Source organism: Notechis scutatus, chromosome 1 (assembly GCF_049901735.1).
Source record: "Notechis scutatus isolate UNSWTSFEM ecotype Mainland chromosome 1, rNotScu1.2, whole genome shotgun sequence".
Lineage (NCBI taxonomy): Eukaryota > Metazoa > Chordata > Lepidosauria > Squamata > Elapidae > Notechis > Notechis scutatus.
In genome coordinates this window covers 5,283,157-5,305,241 of record NC_142009.1, presented here as the reverse complement: position 1 = coordinate 5,305,241, position 22,085 = coordinate 5,283,157, and the positions used below count along the sequence as shown (strand labels likewise).

Below are 22,085 nucleotides of genomic sequence, written 5' to 3'. Positions count from 1 at the left end.
CAGCCAGCCTGCTTTAAGAGGGGTGGACTTCCACTCCCAGAATCCCCCAGCCAGCCTGCTTTAAGAGGGGTGGACGTCCACTCCCAGAATCCCCCAGCCATCATGCTTTAAGAGGGGTGGACTTCCACTCCCAGAATCCCCAGCCAGCCTGCTTTAAGAGGGGTGGACGTCCACTCCCAGAATCCCCAGCCATCATGCTTTAAGAGGGGTGAACTTCCACTTCCAGAATCCCCCAGCTATCATGCTTTAAGAGGGGTGGACTTCCACTCCCAGAATCCCCCAGCCATCATGCTTTAAGAAGGGTGGACTTCCCCTCCCAGAATCCCCCAGCTATCATGCTCTAAGATGGGTGGACTTCCATTCCCAGAATTCCCCAGCCAGCATGCTTTAAGATGGGTGGACTCCAACTCCCAGGATTCTCCATTCCAATCTACCAGTGCAATTGATCAACACTTGGATAGGTCTTAGATTGGAGCAGCCGCCAACCTCTGGAGCCGCTGCCTGTCTGTCTCTCTTTTAGGGGTGCATTGTGGGGGCTTTTTCCTGGACACCTTCATCTTCCTTTTGCCAGGTTTGGTCCCATCCTGGTCTGTTTTCTGACAGGCAAAAAGAATCCCACCGTCTTATAATTTCTTTCCAACTCTCATATCGGAAAGTTTTCTTTAAAAATCCTTTTCCAACCCACACAAGTCCTTTACTCGCAACCATTCATTTTAATGGTCATGTTGTGCCCTGAAGGTAGTGTTCGATTTCGTTGTGTGAGGTGCAAATGACAATAAAGTAAACTAAACTAAACTAGAGAACCCTTCAAAGTTGACAACGGCACTGGAAAAAAAAGGACTTATGGCCGTTTTTCACACTTAACGACCATTGCAGCATTCCCCATAGTCACATGATCAAAATTCAGACGCTTGGCAAGTGGCTCGTATTTATGACCGTTGCAATGTCCTGGGCGGGGGGTAGTCAGCATGGAAAAAAGTGATTTACGACCGGGGTGGGATTCAAATTTTTTAACAACTGGTTCTGTGGGTGTGGCTAGGTGACTGGGTGGGCGTGGCTTTTTTGCAGGGCGATCCTGGCACAGCTGATTGTCGGAACAGCTGATCGTCGGAACAGCTGATCGTCGGGAGGGGAAAATAAGAAATACCTTAAGGAGTGACTGGGCAGGGGAGAACGCAGTCAGCGGTGTCAGGCATGCGCGCGTTGTCAAGTGACTGGGAGGGGAGGGGCGGGCGGAGAGGGGCGGGACCATAAAAGCTTTTTACGGTCTCTTTTGATTGCTAAATTTCTTGCAATTGGCAAGCCAGCCAGGGGCACGATTTGCCAGTTCTCCAAACTGTACAGAATCATACAACTAGTTCTATAGAACCGGTTCAAACCGATAGAATCCCATTTTTCACACTTACGACCATCGAAGCATCCTCCACAGTCACGTGATTGGCATTCGGGGGTTTGGCAACTGACTCATATTTCTGACGGTCGCCGTGTCCCGGGATCACGTGATCCCCTTTTGCAACCTTCTGACAAGCCAAGTCAATGGGGAAACCAGATTCACTTAACATCCGTGTTACTAACTTAACACCTTCTGCAATTCGCTTAACAACCGTGGGAAGAAATGTCGTAAAATGGAGCCAAATTCACTTAACAATTGTCTTGTGTAGCAGCGGAAATTTTGGGCTCAATTGTGGTCATAAGTTGAGGACTACCTGTAATATGTGAAATCCTTTGTAGGAGTCAAGGTATATTATGTCTACAGCATACCCACAGTCTATTAAGAACGTTACCCAGGAAGTTAAAAAAAGATAATTTATTAAGTTCATGTTAATTTCTGGCACTTTTTCTGAACTTCCAATGTGAGAATTATATTCTTTTTTTTATTATTGTATGTATTTTATTTGTAGTTTTCCTTTAACAACCAACATTTTTTGTGGACAGTGTAATGACTGGGTTAATATACTGTATTTTTCGCACTATACTGACAGTGATACATATACAGTTTTTAATCTTCCAGCTTCTAACCTTGATATGCTCATTAGAATTACAGTGTATTATTTTATATATCAATATATATTATACTATTTTCCCAATTTGTACTTATTTATTTATTTTTCCCATTCTTCTATATTCACCTCATTATCTTTCCACAATACTATTCTCTCTTTAGGATTCATCACTTCCTCCAGAAATGTATGTAAACATCAATAACATTTATTTATACAATATACTTATTAACCCCTGTTAAATCACGAATGCTTTAATATTATGAATATCACTCAGTGTTCCACCACATTTTCAATATCTCAGTTTTCTATAAACACCAATAAAACCAATTGTTAATAAGATTTAATCAGTCCCCAGATTATGCCTCTAAAAAGGACAAAGAATTCTTTATTGGCCAAGTGTGGTTGGACACACAAGGAATCTGTCTTGGTGCATATGCTCTCAGTGTAAATTCCCTGTATTTAGAGTCCTTAAAAACTATATATTCCAGTATATTTTCGCACCCTGTTAAATCATATTAATACATTTAGGTATATCTAATCCTAGTCTTCCACCTCTTAATATATTTATGCTTATAATAAATTCTATTGTATATCTATATATGTGCTACTACCATATTTTCCCAATTTAAACTTTCCCCTTATATGTATCCATGTATTCATAACTATGTTTTTACTTATACCTATTATCTTGTTAGCAATTGACAAACCAAATAACAATAAAATAAACAAACAAATAAATTTCTATTGGTTCTTAATAGAATTACAATATGGCAAGGTGTTGTGTGTCTATCCGTCAAATCTCAACCATTTTAAAATTTCATCATTTATTGATTTTTTGGGGGGGTGATTCTTTTATATTTCTCTCTTAGAATCCTATATATCTTTCTAGCATTTTTTGCCCAGACTGAGAATTATATTCTGAATGAGAGACAGGGTTGAATCTTTCAAGGTTATTTATGCTTAAGACATTCTAAATTATTTGCATCTTTGTAGATTTTTTTTCGGTTAGTGGTTCTTCAACAGCTTGAAGATGGGTGGCTTTCAACTCCCAGAATTCGTCCACCAGCTGTGCTGGCTGGGGAATTCTGGGAGTTGAAGTCCACACCCATCTTCAAGTTGCCAAGGTTGAGATACACTGCTATAGGCTCTCTGTCCTGAGCAGAGGGACAGACTAGACGATCTTCAAGGTGCCCTCCAACTCTGTTCTTCTGTTATTCTGTCAGTTGCTAGGAATTATGACATCACCATAGGAGGCAGTTACTTCTTGGTTGCTAAGAGACAGGCATTGTTGGGTTACCCAACAGCACGACAATGGATTTGTCCTTTGGGGCTACTGATGGAGGCCAGTCCTTGGGACGTTAAGCTTTGGACGTTACTGGATTTTCCTTGGAGAACCTTCGTTTCCCAAACCTCCCCTTCTTCTCCTTCCTCTCCTTCTCTTCTTCTTCTTCTCCTGCCCCCTTCCTTTCCCTCAGGAGCTGCACCGTACTCCTCTAAAGAGGAAAAGCTAATTGTTGGAGGATTCACCTGGCAGGTCCAAACTCCACCATGAATAGGAAGGAATCCCGCATTAAGAAAAAAAAACCCAAGGCGAAAGAAGAACTGGAAGAATTGAAGAAAGAGGTGACTTTGGATGATCACAAGCTGTCTCCCGAGGAACTCAGCCGTAAGTATGAGGTGGATCTCTCCAAAGGACTGACCAGGGCTCAGGCTGCCCAGATCTTGGAAAAAAATGGCCCGAATGCCCTGACTCCCCCGCAAACCACACCGGAGTGGGTCAAATTCTGCAAGCAACTCTTCGGTGGGTTTTCCATCTTACTGTGGATCGGCGCGATTCTTTGCTTTGTGGCCTACTGGGTGCAAAACATAATGGGTGGCAGAGTCCAGAAGGACAACCTCTACCTGGGCGCAGTGCTCTCCGGCGTCGTTATCGTGACCGGATGTTTCTCCTACTTCCAGGAAGCCAAAAGTTCCAAGATCATGGAATCCTTCAAGAACATGGTTCCCCAGCAAGCTTTGGTGATCCGGGATGGGGAAAAGCTGCAGATCAACGCTGAGTTTGTCGTCACAGGAGATCTGGTGGAGGTCAAAGGGGGCGATCGGATTCCTGCTGACTTAAGGATCATCTCGGCCACCAGTTGCAAAGTGGACAATTCCTCCCTGACTGGCGAGTCAGAGCCCCAGAGTCGTACGACTGAGTTTACCAATGAGAACCCTCTGGAGACCCAAAACCTCTGTTTCTTCTCCACAAATTGTGTCGAAGGCACAGCTCGGGGCATTGTTATCTTGACCGGGGATTACACAGTGATGGGTCGTATTGCTTCTCTGGCTTCCGGCTTGAAAGAACAGTCTACGCCAATTGCCCGAGAAATAGCCCATTTTATCCACATCATTACCGGAGTCGCCGTCTTCCTCGGAGTGACGTTCTTCGTCTTGGCCATGATTCTTGGCTACGATTGGCTGGAAGCCGTGGTCTTCCTGATCGGTATCATCGTGGCGAACGTCCCAGAAGGCCTGCTAGCCACCGTCACCGTCTGCCTGACCCTCACTGCCCAACGCATGGCGCGGAAGAACTGCCTGGTGAAAAACCTAGAAGCTGTAGAGACCCTGGGTTCCACCTCCACAATCTGCTCAGATAAGACCGGAACACTCACCCAGAACCGCATGACCGTTGCCCACCTGTGGTTCGACAATGAGATCTACGAAGCCAACACCACCGAGATTTATGCCGGGGCCATATTTAACACACGATCGCTCACCTGGCTGGCCCTGGCCCACATTGCGGGATTGTGCAACCGTGCGGACTTCAAAGCAGACCAGGAGAACATCCCCATTACTAAGAAGGAGACCACCGGAGACGCCTCTGAGTCAGCCCTCCTTAAATGCATCGATCTGTCCTGGGGCTCCGTCAAGGAGATGCGCGAGAAGAACCCCAAAGTCGCCGAGATCCCCTTCAACTCCACCAACAAATACCAGCTCTCCATCCATGAAGCTGCAGACAAGTCCAAAGGTCATCTCTTGGTGATGAAGGGAGCTCCAGAGCGGATCTTGGAATGTTGCTCCACCATCTTGTTGCAAGGAAAAGAAGTGATCCTGGACAAAAAGATGCAGGAAGCTTTTCTGAACACCTACAATTATCTCGGAGGCTTGGGCGAGAGGGTCCTCGGATTCTGCCACTGCTACCTCCCCGACAAACAGTTTCCACGCGGCTTTAAGTTTGACGTGGACAAACCGAACTTCCCTATCTCCAAGCTGTGCTTCGTGGGGCTTATCTCCATGATCGACCCGCCTCGCGCTGCTGTGCCAGATGCCGTTGGGAAGTGCCGCAGTGCTGGGATTAAAGTAATCATGGTCACGGGCGACCACCCAATCACCGCCAAAGCGATTGCCAAGGGGGTCGGGATCATTTCTGAGGGCAGCGAGACGGTTGAAGATATTGCCGCCCGGCTGGGGATCCCGGTCAGCCAAGTCGATCCCCGGGAAGCCGAGGCCTGCGTCATTCATGGTGCTGAACTTAAGGACATGACCTCCCAGCAACTGGACAAGATCCTCTCGAGTCATTCCGAGATTGTCTTTGCTCGCACGTCCCCACAGCAGAAGCTGATCATCGTGGAAGGGTGTCAGAGGCAGGGATCCATCGTCGCTGTGACCGGAGATGGGGTGAACGACTCCCCAGCACTCAAGAAAGCCGACATTGGCATTGCCATGGGCATCACAGGCTCCGATGTATCCAAGCAGGCGGCTGACATGATCCTCCTGGATGACAACTTCGCCTCCATCGTGACAGGCGTGGAGGAAGGCCGCCTGATCTTCGACAACCTGAAGAAGTCCATTGCCTACACACTGACCAGCAACATTCCAGAGATCTCCCCTTTCCTCCTGTTTATCATCTTCAACATCCCGCTGCCCCTGGGCACCATCACCATTTTGTGTATCGACCTGGGCACCGACATGGTGCCAGCCATCTCCCTGGCCTACGAGCATGCCGAGAGCGACATCATGAAGAGGAAGCCGCGGAACGCCAAGACGGACAAGCTGGTGAACGAGCGTCTGATCAGCATGGCGTACGGACAGATTGGCATGATGCAAGCCCTGGCCGGGTTCTTCACCTACTTCGTCATCATGGCCGAGAATGGATTCCTGCCATTCACCTTGCTGGGCATCCGCCTGGAATGGGATGACTATACCGTGAATGACCTGGAAGACAGTTACGGCCAGCAGTGGACGTACCAACAGCGGAAAGTGGTGGAGTACACCTGTCACACCGCCTTTTTCATCAGCATCGTGATTGTGCAGTGGGCTGACCTCATCATCTGCAAGACCAGGAAACTGTCCTTCTTCCAACAGGGCATGAAGAACGAGATTATGGTCTTTGGCCTGATTGAAGAAACCACCTTGGCGGCGTTTCTCTCCTACTGCCCTGGAATGGAGGTAGCTCTACGCATGTACCCTCTCCGAGTGACCTGGTGGCTGTGTGCGCTCCCATTCTCGCTGCTCATTTTTGTCTACGATGAAATCCGCAAGTTTCTTCTGCGACATCATCCAGGGGGCTGGGTTGAGCGGGAAACTTACTACTGAGCAGGTCACCTCAATTATGCGTCTCTTCGGAATGAAATCTTCCTGAGGAGGTGGTGGTTTTTTTTGTGTTTTGTTTTTTTTGCAGATCAACCCTGGCTTGGATGCCACTTGCCTGAAACGTTTATTTAAAATCTATACACCTTGACATAAATGTGCATGCTATTGTCAGAAGTGAGAATAAAATTTAACACCGCGACGCAGAAAAGCCAGCCAAGATAATTATTTATTTGTATCCTGCCTTTATTATCGTTACAAATAACTCAAGGTGGCACGCATGTCCTACACACCTTCCTCCTCCTATTTTCCCCACAACAACCCTGTGAGGTGGGTTGGGCTGAGAGAGAGGACTGGCTCAAAGTCACTCAGCAGCTTTCATGCGTAAGGCGGGACTAGAATTCACCATCTCCTGGAGATTGGCCCAGTCATTAAGATGGCGGTCATGCCTACAAGCAGGACTAGAACTCACTGTCTCCTGGTAATTGGCCTAGTCACCCAGCCCATGTTCATGCCTACAAGCGGGACTAGGACTCACTGTCTCCTGGTGATTGGCCTCAAATCTTCAAGCCAGCTTTCATACCTAAGGCAGGACTAGAACTCCCCATCTCCTGGTGATTGGCCCAACCAGTCACTAAACGAATAGTAGTCGTTGAAAACTACCTGTACATGTCTATGCGAGTGCTAGTGTACGTGTTCTGTTGTCTACAATAGTGGTCCCCAACCTTTGTGGCTTGGTGGCCCGGCTGGGTGGGGGAGAGGGAAACTGGGCCGTGTGTTGGGCTGGTGCACACGCACACACAGCCCAAATCAGTGGCAGGGCAGCTCGCCCATGTGTGCACGTGTGTTCATGCCAGCCCGCCGTTCGCATGAGTCAAGATGCACATGTTTAAGAGACCACTACTTGCACGAGTTGAGCTGCGGGCTTGCAGGCCAGCCCGCTGCTCCCACGGCCCAGTTTTGAATAGGTTGTGGATCAAGTAGTAGCTTGCAGTCCAGGGATTGGGGAACTCCTGATGCAGGGGTGGGATTCAGCCGGTTTGGGCTGGTTCGGACAAATCAGATTCGGACGAATCAATTTGACATCCAGTTTGGTGAACTGGTAATTTTGACTACCCGCTGGCTCCGCCCACCCCACTCCTCCCAGGAGTCCCCATGAGGCCCATCTGGCTTCCAGGTAAGTGTAAGGAGGCCTCCTGGGAGCAAAAATGGGGGGGGGGTTGTCCGGTGCCCCATTTTGGCTGCCATGCGAGCTGCAGGCATGCAGCACGCCACAGCTGATTTTCAGCTAGTTTGAGGCCTTTTTCGGACTCCCAAAGGCTTGAAGGAAGGCTTCTGCAGGCTTTTCAGTCCGAAAACTAGGCCTGTTTCGTCACTTCCTGTTTTTTCTGGAAATACCAGAAGTGACGAAAAGGGCCTAGTTTTCGGCCTGCAAAGCCTGCAGAAGCCTTCCTCAATCCTCTGGGAGGCCGAAAAAGGCCTCAAACTGGCCGAAAATCAGCTTTGAGGCGCAGTGCAGGTAAGGGGGTGGCCGAGGGTGGGTGGGTGGGGATTGCGCGTGCATGCCTAGAGGCGTGGGGGGGGGGCACACATTGCCTTCTAGGTGCTGGCATGCGAGCGCACGCACAATTTTTGGCACACGAGCCCCAAAAGGTTAGCCACCACTGACCTCGTATGTCACCATCAGGTTGAGAATCCAGCTTTCTAATGCCCCCCTCCCAGTGAACTGCAAGGCGGCACGGAGACCGCAGACCCTCTTCTAAAAAAATCCAGACGGGGAGGAAAGCATTTTGTCCTTCACAAGAGAGGCAACGAGCCGTGTTCCAAATGGCGCACCCAATACACAAAAGGCCCCTTTGTTCCGCCGGTAACTGGTGAACTCAGCCATTTTGGATCCAGGCTGGTGAGAAGGGGACGGGAAGGAACAATGGTGGCTAAAGCTTCAGTATTTTTGCTGAGTCGTTTACACCCAGCCTCCTCAGGGTTGTATAATTGATCGGTTCCCTTTTTAAAAATAAAATAGTGTTAAGAGTGTTAGGAGAAGTTGAAACGAAGCCAAGAGAGCCATTTAGTCCATCAGGTGGACGGACGGATGCGGCCGCAGCCAGAAAGAAAAACGGAAATGTCGGCTATATATAGAGACACTTGCTGGATACCCGTGCTTCGCTATGAAACTATGTGGTCAGGCTTAGTTTTTGGGGGAAAATAAGGGGGGGATTCTGCCTCTGCCTACCAGCATCCAATCGGTATTCATCTGGCTAGTGTCCTGTCAGTGTGTGAGAGAGTTGAGGGCTGTTTGGAAACCGAAAGAGTATTTGCTGTGTGAGCAAGAAGGAGACAGCAAGGAGCCTGGGCGTGGCTTAGCTCAACTGTTCTGTACTAAAGATGCTTTGGTGCTCTGAAACTGAAACGCCTCTCCTCTGCTTGTGTTTTGCATTTGGAAGAGATTTCTTTTCGGGTGGGGAGGGGGAGTAGAACTCCTTAGCATTAGAGCGTGTTAATAATAATAATATATAGGAAATACTAATAGCTCTGATGGTCATTTGGAAAAATCCTTTCTCAGCGAGCCCCTAGAAGCCAAGAGGAACATACGTGCCAAATTTCAAGTTTGTAGGCTTTATGGTTCTGGAGATTTTGTGATGATGCCTGAGTGGGTTTATATACCTATAGATTTTATATAGAGATAGATTGTTTTATGTAGATTGGGAAAAGCGTGCGCACCTATACAAACACACAAACTCACTAACACATTTCCCCAGGCCTGAGGAGTTTACGGGTAATCTTCGCATTACGACCACAACTGACCCCCAAATTCATGTTGCTAAGTGAGACATTTGGGGAAGGGAGTTTATAGTTCATTTTACAACCTTTCCTGCCACTGTTGTTAAGTGAATCACTTGCAGTCGTTAAGTTAGGAACAGGGGCGTTCAGCGAATTTTGGGGACATGGACTTCTCTTGTCGGAAGGTCGCAAAAGCGGATCACGTGACCCCGGGACGCTGCGACCGTCATAAATATGAATCGGTTTGCCGAACATCTGAATTCGGATCAAGTGACCGTGGAGATGTGAAAAATGGTCATATGTCTCTTTGTTTTTTTCAGGGCCATTGGAACTTTGAACAGTCACTAAACAAATGTTTGTAAGTCGAGGACTTCCTGTATGTCCTGGAACTGCTGTGGTTTGGGGTGTCAAAGTCCGGGGAGGGGGCAATTTAAGGAGTCCCAGGTTCAAATTCTGCTTTGGATTTATTTGGCGCTCCTGGAAGTGCCTTGGAGGAGTAGAGAATGCCAAGATCGGCAAGATGCCCAAGCGAACGAAACAGATGGCGTTGCAAATCCTGACACAATCATGCAGATTTTGACACCCTCACACCCCCATGGATATTCCTTCCTTTCTCTCTTTCTCTCCTTTTTCTTTCTTTGCCTTCCTTCCATTCTTTTTCATTCTTCTTTCTCTTTTCCTTCCCCCTTTTTCTTTCTTTCTCTTTCTTTCTCTTCCTTTTGTCCATTTTCTTTCTTTCTCTTTCTCCTTTCTTTTTACCTTCTTTCTTTCCTTCCTTTTCTTCCTTCCTTTTTCTCTCTCTCTCTCTCTTTCTTTCTTTCTTTCTTCCCTTTCTTTCTTTCTTTCTTTCTTTCTTTCTTTCTTTCTCTCTCTCTCTCTCTCTCTCCTTTCTTTCCTTCTCTTCCTTTTTACCTTCCTTCTTTCCTTCCTTTTCCTTCCTTCCTATCTCCTTTCTTTGATTTCTTCTTTCTTTCTTTGTCCTTTCTTTCTCTTCCTTCCTGTTGTTCATTTTCTTTCTCTTTCTCTCTCCTTTCTTTCTTTCTTTTTTACCTTCCTTCCTTCCCTTCCTTCCTTCCTTTTTCTCTCCTTTCTTCCTTTGCTTTCTTCTTTCTTTTCCTTCCTTCCCTCTTTCTTCCTCTCTCCTCTCTTTCTTTTTTACCTTCTTTCCTTCCTTTTCCTTCCTTCCTTTCTTTGCTTCCTCCCTCCCTCCCTCCCTCCCTCTCTCTCTTTCTTTCCCAGTTGCAATCAGGTAGTTTATCTCTCTTAAGTTTTTTGCAGCATTTGGGAGTGGGGTTGTTGTTGTTTTTGTCCTTTATTGCTGTAAACCACTCTTGGATCCCTTAATAAGTGCCGCTCTCTAATTTTAGAGCTGTTTTTGTTTTCAAGTAGTAAATAAAAATTGGATTTAAAAGCTTCTAATTTATACATGTCTTTTTCTCTCTTCCTGCAGTCATCAGGGGTTGAGATTATCTTTGAGAATTGGGAAAAGAAGCAATAGGATGTTTTGCATCCAGAAAATTTTAAATTCATAGCATCTGGAGGAAGAATTGGCCAAAATAAAACAAAACAAAAACCTCCTTAAAAATCTAGAAAGCGGCTGCTCGGTTGTGATAATTTTAGCTGGGAAAAGAGCCAGAGAATAATAAGTTGGTAGCTTTTCTTTTTTTGTTTTTATTCCGAACAGTAAAAATAAAATGCTGTAGTTCTGATAACTCTTTTCCAATTCTTTTTCTATTACAGGTAGTCCTTGACTTATGACCACAATTAAGCCCCAAATCCCTGTTATTAAATAAGACAGTTGTTAACTGAGTTTTATGACCTTTCTTGCCACAATTCTGAAGTGAATCCCTACAGTTGTTAAATTAGGAACCTGGTTATTAAGTGAACCTGGCTTTCCCCCCATTGACTTTACTTGTTGAAAGCGGACTGGGAAGGTTGTTAACTTAGTCACATGGTTGTTAAGTGAATTTGGTTCCCACACTGACTTGGCTTGTCAGAAAGTCTCCAAAGGGGGAAAAAAAAATCACGTGACACTGCAACCGCCATAAGTACATGCCAGTTGCCAAGCCTCTGAATTTCGATCAGGTGAACCATAAGGCTGCTGCAGATAACACATAATCAGAGTTGGAAGGGAGCTTGTAGGTCATCTAGTCCAACCCCCCGCCCAAGCAGGAGACCCTACACCATTTCTGACAGGTGGCAGTCCAATCTCTTCTTGAAAACTTCCAGTGATGAAGCTCCCACAACTTCTGAAGGCAACTTCTGTTCCATTGGTTGATGGTTCAGACTATCAGAAAATTTCTCCATATTTCCAGGTTGAATCTCTCCTGGATCTGTTTCCTTCCATTATTCCTTATCTGGCCTTTGGGGGCTTTAGAAAATAGCTTGACCCCTTCCTCTTCTCTGGGGCAGCCCCTCAAATACTGGAAGACTGCTCTCCTGTCTCCCCTGGTCCTTCTCTTCCCTAGACTAGACATACCCAATCCATCAACCCTTCATTGTATGTTTTGGTCTCCAGTCCCCTAATCATCCTGGTTGCTCTTCTCTGCACTTTTTCTATACTCTCAACATCCTTTTTTATAGAGTGGTGACCAAAACTGGATGCAGTACTCTAGGTGTGCTGTTACTAAGGCTTTACAGAGTGGTATTAGTACCTCCCTTGATCTCGATTGTATCCCTCTGTTAATGCAACTTAGGGTTGCATTGGCTTTTTTGGCTGCTGCTGCACAACATTGGCTCCTATTTAGCTGGTTGTCCACTAAGACTCCAAGATCCCTCTCCTACTTCCTGCTATTGAGCCTGGTTTCACCCAGTCTATATGTGCAATCGTCATAAGTATGGAAAATGGCCATAAGCAGGGGTGGGATTCTACCGGTTTGGACTGGTTCGGGCGAACCGGTAGTCCCGGCAAATCCTTTGGCCCTGCCCACCCACCCCTGCCCTCATCTGTCATTTTATTTCTGTGTTTGGCAGCTCAGCTTGATTTGCACGGCAGATTGGTTGTTTGTTTGTTTATTTATTTATTTATTGAATTTATATTGCCACCTATTTGCTCGCCCATGGCAACTCGAGGCGGCTTACAGAATGCAAAACCATATTTTTTTAAAAACCCAATAAAAACTAACGAAAAAAAAATCAAATAAATTAATAAAATACAATAGAACAAAATCTTGGGGGGGCAGGAAATCACCCCTCAACTCCCATCCCATCCTGCCCCGACGACAGCAGATCACACGAGCCATTTGATGGGCTCCATCCCGCTCTGGATTCCCCAGGCCCGCTGGCAGAACCAGGCCTTCAGTGCCTTCCGGAAGAGTGTTAGAGTGGCGGCCATTTTAATCCCTGGGGGGGATGATGTTCCAGAGAGAGGGAGCCACCCTGGAGAAGGCCCTTCTTCTGGATCCCACCAGGTGCATCTCTCTCGGGGATGGGACCCGTAGCATTCCCTGACTCCCTGCTCTGGTGGGTCGCGTAGATGTGACCAGCAGGAGACGGTCCCTCAGATCACCTGGTCCCAAGCCATGAAGGGCTTTAAAGGTGACAAACAGCACATCTTGAATTGCACCCGGAAGCAAATCGGCAGTCAGTGCAGCTCCTGCAGGAGAGGTGATACATGTGCACACTGGGGTGTGCACAAAACCATGCGGGCCGCTGCGTTTTACACCAACAGGAGCTTCCGTTTGCTCTTCAAGGGCAGCCCCATGTAGAGCACATTGCAATAATCAACATGGGACGTGACCGGGGCATGAATGACTGTGAGTAGGGACCGTTGGTCCAGGAAAGGGCATAACCTAGAACTACGCCACCTTCCGTCCGATCTAAGTATGGTATATAAAATCATACATTGCAATGACTTACCTGTCAATGAATACTTCAGCTTCAACCATAACAACACAAGAGCAAACAACAGAAACAAACTCAAGGCTAATCACACCAAACTTGATTGCAGGAAATACAACTTTAGCAACAGAGTGGTCAATGTCTGGAATACTCTACCTGACTCTGTGGTTTCTTCCCCAAACCCCCAAAACTTTAATTTAGACTGTCTACTATTGACCTCACCCCTTTCCTAAGAGGTCTGTAGGGGGCGTGCATAAGTGCACCAACGTGCCTACCGTCCCTGTCCTATTGCTTCTTTTTATTTTTCTTATATGTATCCATTTCATGTGTTCATAACTATGTTTATACTTATACCTTAATCGCTTGACAAATAAACAAACAAGCAAACAAACAAACAAATAAATAAAAAATAAAGTAACTGGTGCACAACCCGCATTTGCACATAGGGCCTTCCTGGCCATGATGGCTGTGCCTCACCTGTTTTACTCACCGGTGTTGCAGTAAAAGGGAAGTATTAAAGCTGAAAGTGGGTGATTTTGAAACACTGCTCATGCACGCTCATCGAACCGGTTGTTACACCAGCTGAATCCGGTGGTGGGATTCAAAAAGTTTTACCACTAGTTCGGTGGGCGTGGCTTGGTGCGCACGTGCGCCAAACGTGCACCTTGCCACAGGGCAGAGGTGTTTGCGCAGGCGTGGAGGCGTTCCAACTCACCTCCTGCAAGCCTGCACGATCCCGGTCGCTTCAGCAGGTGCCGCGTAGAACTATTCTGCGCCATGCAAAGCAGCTGCGCTTCAAATTCAGCGCCTAAAGGTGAGCATGGGAGCTCAGGCGGGCGGGTGGGCCCAACAGCAGAATGGCAGAGAGAACCGATTCGGTCTTAGCTGCTCATTGCCACTACCAGCTTGGCAGAACCGGTGGAATATCACCGAACCGGTAGAATACCACCACTAGAATAGAATAGAATACTTTATAGAATTATTTATTGGCCAAGTGTGATTGGACACCCAAGGAATTTGTCTTGGTGCAAATGCTCTCAGTGTACGTAAAAGAAAAGAAACATTCGTCAAGAGTCAAGAATCATCAAGTCCAGCACTTAATGATAGTCAGATGGTACAATAGAATGGAATAGAAGGATATAGGAATAAAATTTAAATAGAATGGGATGGAACGGGATAGAGAATAGAATAAAGAGTAGAATAGAATAAAAACTAGAGTAGAGTAGAATAGAATACAATAGAATAGAATTCTTTATTGGCCAAGTATGATTGAACACACAAGGAATTTGTCTTGGTGCAAATGCTCTCAGTGTACATAAAAGAAAAGAGACATTCATCAAGAATCATCAGGTACAACACTTAATAATAGTCATAGGGTACAATAAGCAATCAAATCACACTAGGAAACAGTCAATACAGATTGTAAGGATACAAGCGCCAAAGTTACGGTTATACAGTCACAAGTGGGAGGGGATGGGTGATAAGGAGTGATGAGAAGATTAACAGTAATAGTAGTGCAGACTTTGTCAGTAGTTGAACAGTGTTGAGGGAATTATTTGTTTAGCAGAGTGATGGCATTCAGGGAAAAAACTGTCGTGTCTAGTTGTTCTGGTGTGCAATGCTCTATAGCGTCGTTTTGAGGGAAGGAGTTGAAACAGTTTATGTCCAGAATGTGAGGGGTCTGTAGATATTTCCACAGCCCTCTTTTTGACTCGTGCAGGATATACAGGTCCTCCATGGAAGGCAGGTTGGTAGCCATTGTTTTTTCTGCAGTCCTAATTCCTCTCTGGAGTCCGTGTCTGTCCTGTTGGGTTGCAGAACCGAACCAGACAGTGATAGAGGTGCGGATGACAGACTCCATCATTCCTCTGTAGAACTGGATCAGCAGCTCCTTGGGCAGTTCGAGCTTCCTGAGTTGGTGCGGAAAGAACCTTCTTTGTTCTTTTTTGATGACGTTTTTGATGTTAGGTGTCCATTTTAGATCTTGTGATATGATAAGAGCCTAGAAATTTGAAGGTCTCCACTGTTGATACACTGTTGTCTGGCTGAATCCCATTCCTGGCCATAAGTCACTTTTTCTAGTGTTGTTGTAAACTTCAGAAAGTCACTAAATGAATGCTTGTAACCCACCCTGTATAAATCAGGGTGGGGTGTTTTTTGTTTTGCTTCTCATTGGCTACCCGGTTCGAAAGCAAACCAGACTTTTGCCGAAATCAGCCAGGCGGCCTGGGAAGTGGGTTGGGGTCGCCCTGAAGGGGTTTTGCACACACACACACACACACACCTTTTTTTTTAAAAAAAGAAATCAGACAGCACAAAGGAATATTGTTCCGGGGTAGCTCCAGGCGCCCTCCTTCCCCGTCTGTTCCCATTTCGTTTGAGCCACGCATCCGTCTCGGCTGAATTTCAATTCGGACTTCACCACACCCGCTGGTTTGGCACTGCAGCTCTTTTCTCTTGATTCCTGGGCTCTTTAGGATTCAAGCCATGTTTGCTGGTTGAATCGGCCTGTCAAGGCAGGTCAAGAAACAGGCCTGGCTCCGGCGTCCGGTGGATCTGAGGCGGTATTAATGCGGTCGCTCGGGGTTTTTGCTGGGCTGCGCCAAAGAATGCAGTGGAACCCTGCAAGATGCCTTTAATTGATACCTTAGAGGGGGGGTCAGAAAACGATCCTGCTTTGTGGAAACCACATGGTTTATGACAGGGGGGGGCAGGTTTGGGACTCCAGATTTTCTTTCCCCCTCCCTTAAATCAAAGGGAGAAATTGTGGCCAGAGAAATGGGAACGGAGACGATTGAGGGGGGTGGCAAACTTGCTTTGAATGCCAGTGGCAACATGGAGGATGTGTTCTTGTGGATAATGGTCCACATCTTTCCAACAAGGAGACTCAGTCTGCAGGGTTGGGGTCTCCAGGCTGTTTTTGCTGCACCACAACCCTGCGAGGTAGGACAGGATGAGTCATAAGGCTGGGGGTTCTGAGACGCCTGGTGACTGGCGCCAAGTCACTCAGCCAGCTTTCATGCCTAAGGCGGGACTAGAACTCACCGTCTCCTGGTGATTGGCCCAAAGTCACCCAGCCAGCTTTCATGCCTAAGGCGGGACTAGAACTCACCGTCTCCTGGTGATTGGCCCAAAGTCACCCAGCCAGCTTTCATGCCTAAGGCGGGACTAGAACTCACCGTCTCCTGGTGATTGGCCCAGAGTCACCCAGCCTGCTTTCATGCCTAAGGCGGGACTAGAACTCACCGTCTCCTGGTGATTGGCCCAAAGTCACCCAGCCAGCTTTCATGGCCCTAAGGATGAGATGGATCTCTACAAAGGACTGACTTGTATTTATGACGGTTGCAGTGTTTAGGGGTCACGTAATCCTCTTTTGTGACCTTCTTACAAGCCAAATCAATGGGGAAGCCAGGTTCGTTTAACAACAGTATGTCTCACTGAACAACCACATTGATTCCCTTCACAATGGTGGCAAGAAAAGTCCTACAATGGGCAAAACCCACTTAACAATTGTCTTGCTTAGCAACAGAAATTTTAAGCTCAATTGTGGTTCATAAATCGAGGACTACCTGTATCTAAGAGGCTGCCAGAAGGAGTGACCTATTTTTACAAAGCACCTGAAGGCAGGACAAATAGCAACAGATGGAAACTAATCAAGGAGAGAAGCAGCGTACAACTAAGGAGACATTTCCGGACAGTCAGAACAATTAACCAGTGGAACTACTTGCCCTGAGGAATCTTGGGTGTTCCAATACTGGAGATTTTCAAGAACAGATTTGTCTGAAATGGTAAAAGTTCTCCTGGTTGAGCATAAGGTTGGACTAGTTGACCTACAAGCTCCCAATTTAGTTATTCTGCTAGCCAGCCAGCCAGCCAGCCAGCCAGCCTACCTGCCTCCTTCTTTCCTCCCTCCCTCCCTCCTTCCCTCCCTCCATTCCTCCTTACTTTCTTTCTTCCTCCCTCCTTCCCTTCCTCCCTTCCTCCCTCCTTTCCTTCCTTCCTTCCTTCCTTCCTCCCTCCTCTCTCCCTTCCTTCCTCCTTCCTTCCTCCTTCCTTCCTTCCTCCTTCCTCCCTCCCTCCCTCCTCCCTTCCTCCCCCTCCCTCCCTCCTTCCCTCCCTCCCTCCCTCCCTTCCTCCTTCCCTCCCTCCATTCCTCCTTCCTTTCTTCCTCCCCCTCTTTCCCTTCCTCCCTTCCTTCCTCCCTCCCTCCTCCTTCCTTCCTCCTTCCTTCCTCTCTCCTTCCTTCCTTTCTCCTTCCTCCTCCCTCCCTCCTTCCTCCCTCACTCCTCCTTCCTCCCTTCCCTCCCTCCCTCCCTCCTTCCTTCCTCCTTCCTTCCTTCCCCTCCCTCCCTCCTTCCTTCCTCCTTCCTTCCCTTCCTCCCCCCTCCCTCCTTCTCCTCCCCCTCCCCCTCCTTCCTCCCCCCTCCCTCCTTCTTCCTTCCTTCTGGAGGCTTTAAGAAGCGATTGGATAACCATTTGTCTGAAATGGTATATAGGTTTCCTGCCTGAGCAAGGGGTTGGACTAGAAGACCTCCAAGGTCCCTGCCAATTCTGTATTCTGTATGTTGACTTGTTGATCTTCTCTTCGGGCACTCCTGAGGGGTTTGATGCCCAACTGGTGGAGCCTCCCCCGTCCCTTCAGACTGGGGTGGAAAGGCGGAGAATGAAAATTTCCGGGAGGAATTTCCAGTTTTTTGAGTATTTGGGTGGGTTTGTTTTTTCCCCCCCCCTGGGGACCGAGTACTTTTAGAATTCGAGTTGCGGTTGTCACGCGATTCCTGTCTCACAGGGTGGGAAATGTCATCGGTCACGTTGGGCTGCAGGGCTTCGGCGTGGCCAGAAGAGGATTCAGGGGTCAGGGTGTCGTTTCATAGCATCGCTCCGGGCTTTGGCAGAGAGAGAAAGAGAGAGAGATGAGGGGGGTTGTCTCTGCGATTGAAAGAATAGAATTCTTTATTGGCCAACTGTGACTGGATTTTCTGACAGATATAGGCCACAGTCAGCAAGGATGGGGTCTCACCATTCTTCTACCCTGATACTAAGCACAGGAACGCCCCGGGGTCGTGTGCTAAGACCCTTCCTTTATTCTTTGTACACACATGACTGCACCCCATTGTATAACACCAACACAATTACTAAATTTGCAGATGACACAACAGTGGTGGGGCTCATTAATAAGAGCGATGAGTCTGCTTATAGAAAGGAAGTACAAGGGCTGACGCTGTGGTGTAAAGAAAAAATAGGGACTCACTCACGCGTCAAAAAGAGGGCTGTGAAAATATCTACAGGCCCCTCACGTCCTGGACATAAACTGTTTCAACTCCTTCCCTCAAAACGACGCTATAGAGCACTGCAGAACCGGAACAACTAGACACAAGGACAGTTTTTCCCCGAACGCCATCACTCTGCTAAACAAATAATTCCCTCAACACTGTCCAAGTATTTACTAAGACTGTATTACTATTCTTCTTCTCATCCTTCCTATCTCTTCCCACTTGGGACTGTATGACTGTAACTTTGTCGCTTCTATCCTTACGATTTATATTGACTATTTCGTAGTATGAGTTGATTGCCTATTTGTAACCTATGACTCACCTCTAATGATCTAAGTGCTAGAGCCCATTGTAACTACATAGCCAAAAAAGGCATTAAGAGTTGTTAACCTAATCCTACGTAGCTTTTTCTCTGGTAATATCACACTACTAACTAGAGTATACAAAACATTTGCTAGACTAATACTCGAATACAGCTCATCAGTCTGGAACCCACATTACGTATCTGATATTAACACAGTTGAGAAAGTCCAGAAATATTTCACAAGAAGAGTTCTCCACTCCTCTACTCGTTGCAGAATACCTTATGCCACCAGACTTGAAATCCTAGACCTAGAAAACCTTGAATTACGCCGTCTTCGGTCTGATCTAAGTATGGTATATAAAATCATACATTGCAATGTCCTACCTGTCAATGAATACTTCAGCTTCAACCATAACAACACAAGAGCAAACAATAGATACAAACTCAAGGTTAACCGCACCAAACTTGATTGCAGGAAATACGACTTCAGCCACAGAGTGGTCAATGTCTGGAATACTCTACCTGACTCTGTGGTTTCTTCCCCAAACCCCAAAAACTTTAACCTTAGACTGTCTACTGTTGACCTCACCCCTTTCCTAAGAGGTCTGTAGGGGCGTGCATAAGCGCACCAACGTGCCTACCATCCCTGTCCTATTGTTTCTTTTATTTTCCTTATATGTACCCATTTCATGTATTCATAACTATGTATATACTTAAACCTATTATCAGGCGATTGACTAAATAAATAAGTAAATAAAAATAAATAAAACCCTTAGTGATAGACATAGGTTACTAATAACCAATCAAATCATACTAGGAAACAAATGAAACTATAAATTGTAAAGAATACAAGCAACACGATTATAGTCATCAATGGGAAGAGATAGGTACTAGGAAGGATGAGAGGAATAATAGTAATATAGTCTTAGTAAATAAGTTGACAGTGTTGAGGGAATTATTTGTTTAGCAGAGTGATGGCGTTTGGGGAAAAACTGTCCTTGGGTCTAGTTGTTCTGGTGTGCAGGGCTCTATAGCGTCGTTTTGAGGGTGGGAGTTGAAACCGTTTATGTCCGGGATGTGAGGGGTCTGTAAATATTTTCACAGCCCTCTTTTTGACTCGTGCAGGATATACAGGTCCTCCATGGAAGGCAGGTTGGTAGCCATTGTTTTTTCTGCAGTCCTAACTATCTGTTGAAGTCTGTGTCTGTCTTGCAGATTGAAAGCTCTCCGGTGTTGCAGATTTTAAGGTCAAGACCTTTTTCGAATTCAAGGCACGCTGTTGCTCTCCGTTTGGGTTGGCTCAGCGTGCAGCTGTGCATTGTAGGAGGATGGGAATTTTCAATAAAAAGGAATTTTCTGCCGCTCGGGGGTTGAACTGTGGGATCCTTGGGGGGCGAGGGGTTTGCTGCAGACATTTCATGACCCAACTAGGGAACATCATCAATTCTGGGAGTGAGTGGGGCTTGTGGAGAGGAGGAGGAGAATTGTGGAGTCCTTGGTGCTCTCTGAGTTGGGTGGTTTTCTTGCAGACATTTCATGACCCAACTAGGGAACAATATTACAATATTTACAGACAAGTCACGCCCAGCTAGTCACGTGACCACCAAGCCATGCCCGGTCAGCAAGCCATGACCACCCAGTCACATGACCACCAAGCCACCACCCACAAATTAGGCCACGCCCACAGAACCGGTTGTTAAAAAATTTGAATCCCACCCCTGGTTATGTTGGCTTAGAATAAACTTGGTTTGTTGCACTGCCACAGCATGGGAAGCCTGTTCTATGTTTTGGAAAAGGATTTTCATGTTTCTTGTGTAGAAAAAAGTGCCCCCCTTCTTTCCTTCCTTCCTTCCTTCCTTCCTTCCTTCCTTCCTTCCTTCCTTCCTTCCTTCCTTCCTTCCTTCCTTCCTTCCTTCCTTCCTTCCTTCCTTCCGTTTTTTGCTTTCCATCTTCCTTCCTCCATTCCTCCCTCCCTCCCTTCCTCCCTTGTCATGCATCTCGCATATGGTCCTCTGAGCAAGTGGATTGCCCAGCTACCATTTTGACATTTTTGATTGTCCTACGGATATCTCTGGAGTGGATTTAACTCCCAGAATTCCCCAGCCAGCATGCTTTTTAAGATGCCAGATCAGCATCTAAAATATGATAGGAATTCTGTTATTATTGTGAGACGCATACATTGTGTAAGGCCACCTCGAGTCGCCGTGGGCGAATAGGCGGCAATATAAAATAAATAAATGAATATCACCAAACTGATATTATAGCAGAACCTATTTAATTTCTACTCCCAGAATTCCCCAGCCAGCATGCTTTGAGACGGATGGAAGAGTTGAAATCTACTCCACCCAAAATATGTGCCAAGATTGAGAAAGGCAGATGCACACATTCGGCGTCTAAACCAGAGACTCTTGGTAGAAAATAAATCTTCCTTTGTCATTTTTGCAGGCCCAGAGTTTAAAGTGAAAATCCTGTTTTACTTATAGCTCCAATGACAAACCTTTCCTGCTTGGTGAAGGAGAAGCGGAGTCTGTCAGTATTATATTTCCTTGACAGAGTTACTTAGGAAAGGATGAAAAAAAAGTCATAAATTATTTCTAAAACAGGGAGGTTGTGGACTTTGGGATTCTACTGCCATCTAAAAAACTCCGGAGTAAATTAAAGGAACAAAGATCCTTTTAAAATGTGCAGCTAGTTTCCCTCCCTCCAGGGGTGGGATTCAAAATTTTTAACAACTGGTTCTGTGGGCGTGGCTTAGGTGGTGGGTGTGGCTTTTGGTGGTCATGTTATTGGCTGGGCGTGGCCAACTCAATATCACTCACATGGAGGCACGCATCTCCTCGCCTGGGCCTCTCATGACAGTGGGGATGCTGCATCAGTCGTAAGTGTGAAAAAGGGTCATAAGTCACTTTTTCAGTGCCATTGTAACTTTGAATGGTCACTCCACACAAGCATTGTATAAAAAAAGGAGGAAAACTCCAGAGAGTTCCTGAGACAGGAAGTCTAGTCCTGCCAAGAATGTAATAAGGGTTAACGGAGAGGCAGTTTCTGTAAGCAACACCAGAATGTTTCCTTCCTTCCTTCCTTACAGGATTAGGCCAGTAATTTCTTCTAACAACTGGTTCTCCGAACTGTTTAGAATGTTAACAACCAGTTCTAGCGAACAGGTGCGAACCGGTAGAATCTCACCCCTGCCTCCCTTCCTTCTCCTCTTTTCCTTTTCTCATCTCTCTCCCTCCCTGCCTTTTACTTCCTTCTTTTTCCTCTTTCCCTTTCTCATCTTCCTTCCTCCCTCTCACCCCTTTCCCTTTCTCA

At 46.5% G+C, this 22,085-nt stretch overlaps 1 protein-coding gene and 1 pseudogene across 1 annotated transcript in view; both read left to right on the top strand.

Moving 5' to 3' along the window:
- The window catches only part of LHFPL7 (LHFPL tetraspan subfamily member 7), a 73,272-nt gene that overhangs the window by 44,180 nt on the left and 7,007 nt on the right, over positions 1-22,085 (top strand). The gene's annotated exons all lie outside the window — the stretch shown is intronic.
- Positions 3,552-6,581, top strand: LOC113426152 (sodium/potassium-transporting ATPase subunit alpha-2 pseudogene; annotated as a pseudogene).